This window comes from Microcebus murinus, chromosome 24 (genome assembly GCF_040939455.1).
Source record: "Microcebus murinus isolate Inina chromosome 24, M.murinus_Inina_mat1.0, whole genome shotgun sequence".
Taxonomy (NCBI): Eukaryota; Metazoa; Chordata; class Mammalia; order Primates; family Cheirogaleidae; genus Microcebus; species Microcebus murinus.
The window spans coordinates 26,384,994-26,398,030 of NC_134127.1; positions in this window are offsets into that span (position 1 = coordinate 26,384,994).

The following is a 13,037-nucleotide window of genomic DNA, read 5'->3' on the forward strand; positions in this document are numbered from 1 at the left end:
GTGGCGGACACCTGCTCGCTTCTCCCGGGTCTGGGCATTTGAGCTGGTCACGCCAGTATCTGGGCCCATCGGGTGGTTTTTGTCAAGAATGATGACTATCCCCACCTGAAACGCTCTCCCTTTCTCTGCCAACTGTGCTCTGTCTGTCACCCTCGAACCCCTTGCTGCCTTTCAGCAGTGACCACTCTGATGAGAGTAGCTACGACAAGAACCTACGTGTTTTTTTGTCCGAATACCTGTTGTGGATGCGCAAACTGGACTTACCAGGGCCACATTAGATGCAGAGGCTGACACCGGACTCCTCCCCGGGGCTCTGTGCTCAGGGCCTGGAAGGCCGTCTGCAGGACACACTGGACAAGTGTCCAAGGGTCAGTGAGTGTCTGGGGGAGAAAAAGAGACGAGAGCCAGGAGGAAGAGTCACATCAAAGCCCACCTAGATGCCAGACTGGCCCCATGGAGACCCCAGGTGTGGGCAGTGAGCGTGTCCTCTTGGAAGAGAGGCAGAGGAGCTCCGGAATAACTCAAACCCCAAATGTGTGCATGTATTGGGGTGGGCAGCGCTTGAGTTTACCAGCAGGGGGGGCCAAAGGCATCCTAGCGTGCACTGTGGAGCTGAGCCAGGACTCCTCCTAGTCCCCACACCCACCCCTCCTGCCCTCCCCACACCTGTGCATGACGTTCTGGGTGTGGGAACCTCAGCCCCTGCGGCGCCAACAGGGACTCGGGTTCCTGGGGAAATGCTCTCCCTCACCTTGCTTTTCCTGGTAGCCCTTGGAAGCTGCAATTTACAGGAAGAGTCGGTTTCTCTGCAGTTAAAACTGCAAAGAGAGTGCATGCCGCAAAGAGCAGTGGAGGAAGTGTGCGTGTGCGTTCTGTGTGTGTGAAGACGACTTTAGGACTGTAAAATTTAGATTTTAGTTGACGTGTCTGAAAAGTTCTTTTTCTTTTTTTGAGACAAAGTCTCACTCTGTTGCCTGGGCTAGCGTGCTGTGGCATCAGCCTAGCTCACAGCAACCTCACACTCCTGGGCTCAAGAGATCCTCCTGCCTCAGCCTCCTGAGTAGCTGGGACTACAGGCATGTGCCACCATGCCTGGCTAATTTTTTCTCTATATATTTTTAGTTGGCCAGTTAATTTCTTTCTATTTTTTAGTAGAGACGGAGTCTCATTCTTGCTCTTGCTCAGGCTGGTTTCGAATTCCTGACCTTGAGTGATCCACCCGCCTCGGCCTCCCAAAGTGCTAGGATTATAGGCGTGAGCCACCGTGCCCGGCCTGTGTCTGGAAAGTTCTGATACTGACTTCTCCCCGGGGTGCTGCCCCTGTGCTTCCTGTCCTGCTCACCATGTGTTTGCGGGCTACACGTCCTAATCTCAACTAACCTTGTTTCAACGGAGCTGACACTAAGGCAGGGCTGAAAAGGCAAATGTGAGATCTAGGGATAATTCAGTGAAACTCCAACACTTCCAGAAAGAGGATGGTCTGTCCTGAGACATAGCCATGTTACTACTGTGTACATGTGACGCTGACAATGGTTCCTTGTCTGACACATGACGGTGGTGGTCAAGAGAAATTCACATCCAAATGTCACACGGCGAAAGACAAAGAGGTCGATGAAGAGATCCAGAGCATCGTTCGAGTGTCAGTATCCACTCCCGTGTGAAGCCTAGGTCCACCCCTGACAATCCGGGAATTTGGAACAGTATTTTCTTTAAAATATTGGAATTAAAATTCTAGTGCTGGCACTCCAAAGAGTCTCTGCTAAGACACATAGCAAATGTCAAGACATGAAAACACCGGGATATTGCTACAAGGACTTTATTTGAGATGAGGAAAGGAAGTGGGGGACAAGGGACAGGAGGAGTAAAAGTCTCCTTCTAGGTCTCAGAGCACGCGATGACCTCACTGTGCTCTGTTCTCAGTGCTCAGCGGCAGCAGAACGGGTACTCCTCGCCATCGGAGAGGCAGCTCCCAGAGACGCGCTCAGATGAACGACACCTTCTTTTTCTGCAGGCGCAGGTCAAGTCCCTGGCTGAGCCTGGGGACACAGAGAGAGCATGGGGCACTAGGGCTGGCGCAGAGGTGGGAGGTAAAGGGAGTCCCCGGCAGGTCCTTGGTGGATAGTCGGGTTCATCCTGTTGGCGACATCGCGCCAGGCAGAACTGACCATCCCCAGTCGACAGGAATAAACACCGGCGCTGTGCTGGGCACGGCAGGATTCGAGAGCCGTTCCCATTTTCTCCCCACTTTGCTCCCCTGCCCCGTCACACTCACGTCTGAACACACCCTGACGCCGTCTCCACTTTCTAAAGCTCCTCTAAGAGACAGTGTTAAGATACATTTCTTTTCAACTGGGCTCTCTGCGGGGACATTGCAGGAGAGACCCCCCACTGTGCTGCGACAAATCATGACATTAGTGCATTTCACAGAATTGTCATAGAGTCAAACATCTTCAGAGTAAAAAGGTGTCTTCCTATCATATGGTTCTTTCTCTTCAGTGTACACAGGAGGAAACTGAGGCCTGGGGAGGTGATCACCTGAAGACACACAGAGGCCGTGGCTGGGACTGATTCCAGAGGAATCTGGGTTTCCTCTCTAGTCGCCCCAGCTCTGCAGTGTTGGGGTCTCTCACCTGCAATTCTGACAGCTGAGATCCTGTCCCCTGTAAAGGAGATGATCATGTCCCGGTCCTCTGTCCCGGGCTGCTCCTGGGCTGGGGCCCCATCATCTCTCTCTTTCAGGGGCCCGGCCTGGGCCTGGAGGGCCAGCAGGAGGAGGGCAGCGAGGAGGGCGAGGGTCCTCATGCTGGGGTCGCCTGGAGCAGGGAGAGCAGGCGGCGAGTGTGGGGAGTGAGGAGTCAGCTGTGTTTATAGGTGTGTGTTTATAGGGCTGAGGGCGGAGGCTCCAGAGCAACCTGCGGTGAGGACCAGTGAGCCTCGGCCTGGGAGGGTGAGGGCTGCCTGTGGCCCCATGTTCTTCTGTCCCCGCAGCTTCGTCACAGCGAGTCTGTGTGTTTAGTGAGTGTCCTGGGTCCATGCTGATGCTTATCATTGGGACCCTGCTGTATTTCCCTGCTTTCCACCTGCTGGAATATTTACCTTTTTTAACATTCGAAAAAGAAAAGAAACAGTGCTTTCATGCAACAAGCTCAGGGAACAAATGCCTCTCATTTTCTGAAAATGGGCCCTGCTGCTTTCTGGGGGTGTAGTCCCTGGGGCAGACCTGGACCCCAGTGAGCAGAGAGTTCATCACTGCAGGATTCTGGGGCTCTACCTCCCTCCTGAGGGGGTCGTCACTGTTCTCACCATCTTCCCCGTCCACGAGACAGGGCGGGCTAAGGAGAAGAAATAGAAAAGAGGCCATGGCGGGGTGGGCAGCGAGCAAGGCGTGGGGGAGAGCACAGCAGGAGCTCTGGCAGCCACTGCACCGAGCCCAGCTCGCCCCCACCCCCAGCCCTGGGAGACACACAGTCAAAACAGCAGGGAAACTTCTTGTTACCAGGGTTACCAGGATCCTTGGCACGGGACTCCGCAGTGACCAGCAACCAGGAGCGTGGGCTTCCCTCGTGGGGGAATACGGCAACGTGGGCGATCGTTGAATATACGTGAGCACAGTCAAGCTTACAGTATCTTCTACAGTCGACGAGTGGCAGGAAAAAAATTGTTTTTGTAACACAAGCTTCCAGAAAAATGAAAATCTTGTTTTGTGCTGACAAAATGATGCAGCAAAGCCCCAGTAAGAACTCTAAGAATTCTAGGTGGGGGGCAGGGGACATAAGTGTGGGGGTTTCATGTTATTCAGAAGGGACATGGGTTTTTAAGGCTAGAGGACAGTGACGGAGGGCAGAGAACACCCTGGGGACAGAGGCGGGCTCCTCTCTATCCCACCAGTGGGGGCGGGGTGGCCCAGCTTGATGCCAGGCTCTGGGCAGCCAGGGAGGCTTGCTTGGGCAATGGTGTTTCCGTGACAACCAGGGATGGCATTCACTGGTTTCACCATGGCCCCCACTAAAGAGAAAGCACTTTCAGGGGAAACGAAGGGGTCCAAGTCCCAAGGGACACAGGCGGTTGAAAGGTGCTACCACCTGGCCCCGGCAAGGCCCACCCAGCCTCGGGCTGACTATCTCCCCTCTGGCAGCCCCTCCTTCCGAGCAATGCTCCTCAAGTGTCCCCTCCTGGAAGACCTCCTGTTCTCTTTCTTTTCTTGTCTTTGTTTTTTTTTTTCTTTTTTTTTGGAGGGAGGGAGGCAAGCTGTCAACTCTTTTTTAAAAGGCCTACAAAGAATCAGTCCCATTTTTATTATTAGATTTAACAAACATAAAATTACATTTCCATAAACAGAGTTAGAACAAACATATTAATAATAACACAGAGAAAAGAAAAATAATGTCTGTACACACTGTTCATGACAAGTGTGTCCCGATAGGTATTCAACATAGAGAATCACTATTCCATTTCGATCATAACTTGCTGTTCTTTGTAATTAAACAAAAATGACCTGTGTTAAATGCCAATAAACACTGTGTCTGTCTTCTTTCCTTCTGTAGCAAGACAATTTTGAACCATAACCATCGTTTCACTTTTCCATCATCAGGCATGAAATCCATCAGACACATTTTTTGTATTTTCAGCGAAGCCAAGATTTCTAAACCATTCTTATGCTTATTTACACAGAGAGCAGTTCAGTGAGGTTTATCACCACCTCTTAGGTATATTAAAAGTGTGGCTTCATTGGATTCGTTTTTTTTTTTTTTTTTTTTGAAGATCCCAAAAAGCATCAGAGCAAAGTCTGTGTTCTAAGCACGTGTTTGGGTTTGTTTTGATCAGGCATGGTGAGACACACAGGCAGGCTGCACCAGAGTTAAAAGTCCATCCTCACAGTTGCCTGGAGACGGGAGGCACCATGCAGAGTCACATGGGGAGGACAAGGTCACCAGATGCAGCGGGAGGAAGACCGCAGACCCTGGCCCAGAGCCCACCTGGGGTTCTGCGAGAAGGAATGGGCCAGGTGGCGCAGGTACCCTGCGTAAGCTTAGGGCTGGAGAGAGTGGGGAATTGTGGCAGGCCCTGGGCTACAGAAGTGGCCCCTAGCTGTCTGGCACCTGGCTCTGGGGAGATTCAGGGCAGGAAGAAACCTGAGTTTGACAGAGAAGGTGATTGGGTGTGTGGGCTTTCTGGTTAGTTCGGGCGCCACAGGTGTGCTCACGGGGTGTTGATTGCTGTCTCTAGTAATGAGCTCACTCTGGAAGGGGCAGTCCCTCCAGGACCAAGACCGCAAGCTCCAGAGCATCCAAGAATTCAGAAAATAAGACAATATAGCCAACAGAGTCTGAGCGATATCTCTTCTCTGCTCAAATGCTTCTTGTGGGAGCCATTGAAGAAACCTTCTTATCATGTTTCCCCGAAAATAAGACCTACCCATAAAATGAGCCCTAGCAGGATGTCTAAACATGCAATAGAAGTCCTAACCCAAAAATAAGCCCTAGTGATGGGCGTGGCTACGCAGCGCATCTGCACAACCCATGCATTTGGTCTCGGGGCGGTAAAGAACACGAGCAGCCCTCATCTGCCCCAGGAGATGGCTCGACATGAGAGATCGGGGCCAATGGTTCTAAAGGAAATAGAGTAGCAAGAAATTCAGGATGGAATTCAGCATTTGGAGAGTGATGATGATGTTCCAGAAGAAGACGACTTCACTATATTTGAATAAATGTAGATTGTTATACCATACTTAAAAAAAATAACACATCCCCTGAAAATAAGCGCTAGGGTGTCTTCTTGAGGAAAAATAAATATAAGACCCTGCCTTATTTTCAGAGAAACATGGCACTTCTCCGTCCTGTGTCATTTTGTTGATTGACTTTGGGGGCATGAAAAGGAGACTCCAGGGTTCGCGGGTCATGTGCCCATTTCCCTCGTCACTTTCCAGATGTCCCTGTGATGGAGAGGCCAGCTCCCGCCTGCCTAGAGCTTGACTAGGGGTGATAAACAGAAAAGCCCACGGCTGCAAAATGGCCAGACCAGTGCTTAAAAGAGATGTGGACAAGCTGCTGGGAGTGGCCCTTAGCAGTGACACTGAGCTGCCTTCTGAGGGGCGTGGCACCAGTCAGGGGTGAGATCTGCAGGCAGAGTGAGGGCATGTGTCCCCGTCGTGTCCCCTAAGAGCCCTTTCGACGTCCCCACATGCAGTGGATGGGAATGGCACAAGCAGAACGACAGCCCTGATTCGAGGACAGAGTGGTTGAACAGTATAAAGATATTGGTCTCGCTGAGTCCATTTACAAATCCAATATAATCGCAATAAAATACCAATAAACAATTTTATGAAATTAGACAAGCCGATACTAAGGTTCAGATAGAAACCAAACATATAAGGACAGGTTGAGAAAAAATGGGGAAAAGGAAACTACAAACAAATATGACCCCTATTGGACATTAAAACACACTATAAAATTTGTATAATTGAAACAACATGGTACTAGTGTATGAATAGACAGACAGACCGATACAGCAATATAGGAACTCTAGAATGAGACCCACACACAGATGGAAATTTAGGTATACGACAAAGGTGGCATTTCAAATCACCAGAGTAAATGTAAACTTTTTAATGAATAGTGCTAGGACAATTAGGTAGTCATTTGGGAAAACATCAGATTAGATTCCTATCTCACACCATGCAAATAAATTAGAGATCTAAACATCTCTGTCCAGGGCTGGGGTCAGAGAAGTTGAAGTCTTTGTTTGTCTATTCTCTCTACTGCAATTCGAAACCCTGTGCTTTTTTCCCCCACTTGTCTTTAAAAAAGTATTCCGAGGGTCAACCACGTACCAGGCACTGCCTTAGCCACTGAGGATACAGGACGCACAAGACAGTTAGCGTCCCGGCTCTCCTAGAGCTTACATTTCCATGGGAGACAGAAACAACCACCCCAAAAAAGGAGCCTCTGTCTTTATGGGATGTTTATGTAGCTGGAGAGCAGGCAGTTAAACAAGTGAATGTCCACTATAAACAATTAAAGATGAAATTCAACATCAGGTAGAGACCCACGCTGCCAAGGAAAACAACACGTCCGTGAGCAGGTTGAAGGTCCCCTTCTAGACTATTCCTGTCTGCAACTTCTCTTCCAAGGCTTCATTCTCTGGCCTCTGCCTTAGGGGTAGTGGACTCAGTTAAGTGACGTGTGTTTGGTGGCCCATGTTCAGTGGCAGGTGCACACAGATCCAAGTTCAGCTACTAACCATCCATGTAGCCTGGGAAGGCCACTTGAAACTTGCTCAAGCTCACTTTCTTCATCTATAAAATCTAAGGTAGCTCTCATCTCAGACAGTTGTTGCAAAGAAAAATTGAGATACTATCTTCACCCACCTTCACTCAGAGGGTTTCATAGGCTGGTGGTGATAATGTCACTCAGAGTAGACCTCCAGTTCCGCTCATTAAGAACATATATAAGGGAGACCAGCGGGAAGGATAGGTGGATTAGTCACCTTTCCCCTCCCCTGCATCTGGGACTGCTGGTGGGCTCCCCAGCGGGTGGAGAGACCTACAGACACCAGCCCAGAGACGACCGCCGCCAGCAAGCAGTAAGCCTGTAGCAGACGCGGCACCAGGCTCCCAACTCCCTCAGGGCACCTCCGTGTGCACAGACCCCAGCCGCGCAACAGACGTCATATTGCCTCCTTCTCCCCTCCCCACCCCTACCCGCGGCTGCCCAGAGAGACAATACAGCCACCAGCCAGACGACCTCCAGGGAACGGGACCTTCCCTTTTGGGACCCTACAGCTGACTAAGGGGAATTCAGACTGTGAGCTCCCTACCCGCCAGCCCTCCCAGGTGCTGCTGGCCCAGTGATCCCAGGAGAACGGGGCAGACTCAGAGTCTGAGAGACACAGACACAGCTTGGGCTCCCTGTGGGTGAATTGGGCCCGGAACTCCTCTCCCTGGTGGGGATATAGTTTGAACTCTGGGACCCAGAGGTCAGACCTGCAGACCAGATCCCATACACCGAGGTCTCGCATTGCCTAGGGTACAGAGGGATATACGTGAACAGCCTACTGAGGTGTGTGTGCCTCCAGGGGCAGATCAGTGTCCTAGAGGGCAACCCTCCCCCCAAAGGGAGGCTGTGCACCCAGCCCAGGTGGTGTTCATGCCCAGGGAACCTCCCTGCTGGCATCACAGTCCAGGGAGGCCTGGTGGCGTGTGGTCTGGCCTGCTGGCAGAGGCCCAGGAGTAGCTGCGGAGTTGGGGAGGGTGGAAAGAAGCGAGGCCGCTACAGACTGTGGGTCTGAGACAGTCCCACACACAGACTTTCTGGCTGAGTGTGGCCATTCCAGCCCCTCCCTGACAGCTTTTCCTGGAAGCAGAGAACAGAACTTTGACCCCTGCTAATGGCATTGATGGTGCCTGAGGGCAGGCTTACCCAACCCAGCTCCACCCAGACTCACTCCCAGACCAGCCCTCACTGAAGGGGAGAAAAGGACACACCTGGAAGTCCCAGGGCCCCACCCACCACCTGAGGCACTAGAGTTCTCTCTACAGGAACAAGAGCTGATAACAGGACACAAAAACAACAGGGTAGCCTGTTCCACCAAGCAAGCGCCACCTACTGACAGGGAGGGCATCCTGCATAGCCTTTTCACGGCACCTACAGACTCATTACACAGGGAGGGGTCGAATCTCACCCACAGACACCACCTACCGGCTCAGAAACTAAACAAGGCATGTGAATACCCAAACAAAAACATAAAGAAAAGAAACAACTGATCAACATGGGAAGAAATCAGCAAAGGAACTCCGGAAATATGAAGAACCAAACTGAAAACACACCCTCAAAGAGGAGCACCAGCCCTCTAGAAACGAACACCAACCAAAACCAGGCAACCAAAATGACAGAAGAGGAATTTTGTATGTGGATCATAAAAACACTCACCGACCTGCAACAACAACTCAATAACCAACACAAAGAAACCACAAAAAGCCCCGAGGACCTAGAATAAAAGTTCACTAAAGAAAAGGACACAATGAAGAAAAGTTTAACCAAACTCCTGGAAATGAAGAATCAATTCAGGGAACTACAAAATACAGTAGAAAGTCTCAAGAACAGGGTAGATCAAACAGAAAAAAGAATCTCAGAGATTGAAGATAACACCCTGCAACTAAATAGAGGAAAATTTCCCAGGCCTTGCTCAAAATCTCGATATACAAGTTCAAGAAGCTGAGAGGAGCCCTGGGAGATTCAATGCAAACGGGAAGACATCACGACATGCAGTCATCAGACTGACCAAAATACACTAAAGAGGCCCTTCTAAGAGCTGTAAGACGAAAGAAGCAAGTGACATACAAGGGAAAGCCAATTCGAATAACACCAGACTGCTCTAATGAGACTTTACAAGCAAAGAGAGACTGGGGCCCCATTCTCACTCTTCTGAAACAAAATAATGCCCAGCCTAGAATCTTATTCCCTGCAAAACTAAGCTTCATATATGAAGGAGAAATAAGGACATTCTCAGACAAGCAAAGGCTCAGAGACTTCACCAAGACAAGACCAGCCCTACAAGAAGTACTCAAAACAGTGTTACACATGGAACACCATAATAAAACCTCATGAATATAAAAACAACCAAACCCAAAGACTAAAGGCCAGATAATACAATGGCTCAAGAGAGAAATCAAAGCAACAACATCCAACCCAACAGAATGAACAATAATCTACCTTCCCTATCAGTTCTATCAATAAATGTGAATGGCTTAAACTCTCCACTCAAGAGACATAGGCTGGCTGAATGGATAAGAAAATACAGGCCAAGTATATGCTGTCTTCAGGAAACACATCTAACCTGCAAGGATGCATATAGACTAAAAGTAAAAGGGTGGAGATCAGTATTCCAAGCAAATGGAAGCCGAAAGAAGGCTGGCGTGGCAGTTCAAATTTCAGACGATTTAGTTTTTAAACAAACAAAAGTAGTCAAAGACAAAGAGGGTCATTATATAATGGTGAAGCACACAGTTCCAGAAGAAGAGGTAACAATTTTAAATATATATGCACCCAACTTAGGTGCACCCAATTTCATAAAGCAAACCTTACTGGATCTAAGCAAATTGATTAATAGCAACTCCATAATCACCAGAGATTTCAACACCCCACTGATGGCACAAGACAGATCCTCCAAACAGAAAATTAATAAAGAAATAATGGACTTAAACAAAACTCTAGAACAATTGGGTCTGACTGACATTTACAGGACATTCTACCCCAAATCCACTGAATATATGCTCTTCTCATCAGCTCACAGGATATTCTCTAAGATTGACCATATCCTAGGACACAAAGTAAATCTCAAGAAATTAAAAAAAATAGACATCATACCATGTACCTTCTCAGATCACAGTGGAATAAAAGTAGAAATCATCCCTAACAGAAACTCACATTTCCACATAAAAACGTGGAAATTAAACAATCTCCTACTAAATGATTACTTCATAGATGAAGAAATTAAGATGGAAATAAAAAAATTCTATGAACAAAATGACAATGGAGAGACAAGTTATCAAATCCTCTGGGACACAGCTAAAGCAGTTCTGAGAGGAAAGTTTATCTGCATAAATGCCTATAACCAAAAGTCAAAAAGATCACAAATAGACTATCTAATGAAACGACTAAAAGAGCTGGAAAAAGAAGAAGAGACCAACCCCAAAACCAACAGAAGAAGTGAAATCAACAAGATCAAATCAGACTAAACGAAATTGAAAACAGTGAAGCTATTCAGGAGATTAATAAAACAAAAAGTTGGTTCTTTGAAAAAATAAACAAAATTGACACACCATTGGCTAAGCTAACGAAAAGCAGAAAAGAGAAATCTCTAATAAGCTCCAACAGGAACAAAAAAGGAGATATCACAACTGATCCCAAAGAGATACAAGATATAATTTATGAATACTACAAAAATCTTTATGCACACAAACTGGAAAATGTGGAGAAAATGAACAAATTTCTAGAAACACATAGCCTCCCTAGGCTTAATCAGGAAGAAATAGATTTCCTGAACAGATCAATCTCAACAGCTGAAATAGAAACAGCAATTAAAAATCTCCCTAAAAAGAAAAGTCCCGGTCCAGATTGTTTCGCACCCGAATTTTACCACACTTACAAAGAAGAAATAGTACCTATCTTGCAGAAACTATTCCACAACATCGAGAACAACGGAATCCTCCCTGACACCTTTATGAAGCAAATATTACTCTTATACCAAAACCAGGAAAGGATGCAACAAAAAAAGAAAACTACAGACCAATATCCCTAATGAATATAGATGCAAAAATTTTCTACAAAATCTTAGCTAACTGAATCCAGACGCTTATCAAAAAAATAATCCATCACGACCAAGTGGGCTTCATCCTAGGGATGCAGGGATGGTTCAACATAGGTAAATCCATAAATGCAATTCACCACATAAACAGAAGCAAAAACAAAGACCACATGATTCTTTCAATAGATGCAGAAAAAGCTTTTGACAAAATTCAACACCCTTTCATGATACAAACACTTAATAAAATAGGCATAGAAGAGACATAGCTAAAAATGATACAAGCCATATATGACAGACCCATAGCCAACATCATACTGAATGGGGAAAAATTGAAAGCATTCCCACTTAGAACTGGAACCAGACAAGGCTGCCCACTATCTCCACTTCTATTCAACATAGTGCTGGAAGTCCTGGCTACAGCAATTAGACAGGAAAGTGGAATTAAAGGTATCCAAATAGGGGCCGAAGGGATCAACCTTTCACTGTTTGTTGATGATATGATATTATATCTAGAAAACTCCAAATATTCAACCAAGAAACTCCAGGAACTGATCAATGAATTTAGTAAAGTCTCAGGATACAAAATCAACACACAGAAATCAGAGGCATTCATATACACCAACAACAATCTAATTGAGAACCAAATCAAAGACTCAATTCCCTTCACAATAGCAACAAAGAAATTAAAGTACCTAGGAATATACTTAACCAAGGATGTAAAAGACCTCTACAGGGAGAACTATGAAACACTAAGGAAGGAAATAGCAGAGGATGCAAACAGATGGACATCCATACCATGTTCATGGATCGGCAGACTCAACATCATTAAAATGTCCATACTACCCAAACTGATCTACAAATTCAATGCAATACCTATTAAAATTCCTTCAGCATTCTTCACAGATATAGAAAAAATAATTTTATGCTTCGTATGGAACCAAAGAAGACCCCGAATATCAAAAGCAATTCTAGGCAACAAAAACAAAATGGGAGGCATACCATTTTGTTTACCAGATATCAAACTATACTACAAAGCTGTAGTAATTAAATAAATCTGGTATTGGCACAAAAATAGAAATATTGACCAGTGGAACAGATGTGAGAATCCTAATATAAAACCATCTCATATAGACATCTAATCTTTGACAAAGCAGACAAAAACATACGCTGGCAGAAAGAATCCCTTTTTAATAAATGGTGCTGGGGAAACTGGATAGCCACCTGTAGAAGGCTAAAGCAGGACCCACACCTTTCACCTCTCACAAAAATCAACTCACGCTGGATAACAGACTTAAACCTAAGGTATGAAACTATTAGAATTCTAGAGGAAAATGCTGGAAACACTCTCCTAGACATCGGCCTAGGCAAAGAGTTTATGAAGAAGTCCCCAAAGGCAATCACAGCAGCAACAAAGGTAAATAAACGGGACATGATCAAACTACAAAGCTTCTGCACAGCCAAAGAAATAGTCATGAAAGTAAACAGACAACCTACAGAATGGGAGAAAATTTTTGCATCCTACACATCCGATAAGGGGCTGATAACTAGAATATACTTAGAACTCACGAAAATCAGCAAGAAAAAATCAAATAACCCTATTAAAAAGTGGGCAAATGACTTGAACAGAAACTTTTCTAAAGAAGACAGAAGAATGGCCAACAAACATGTGAAAAAATTCTCAACATCTCTAATCATCAGGGAAATGCAAATCAAAACCACAATGAGATATCACT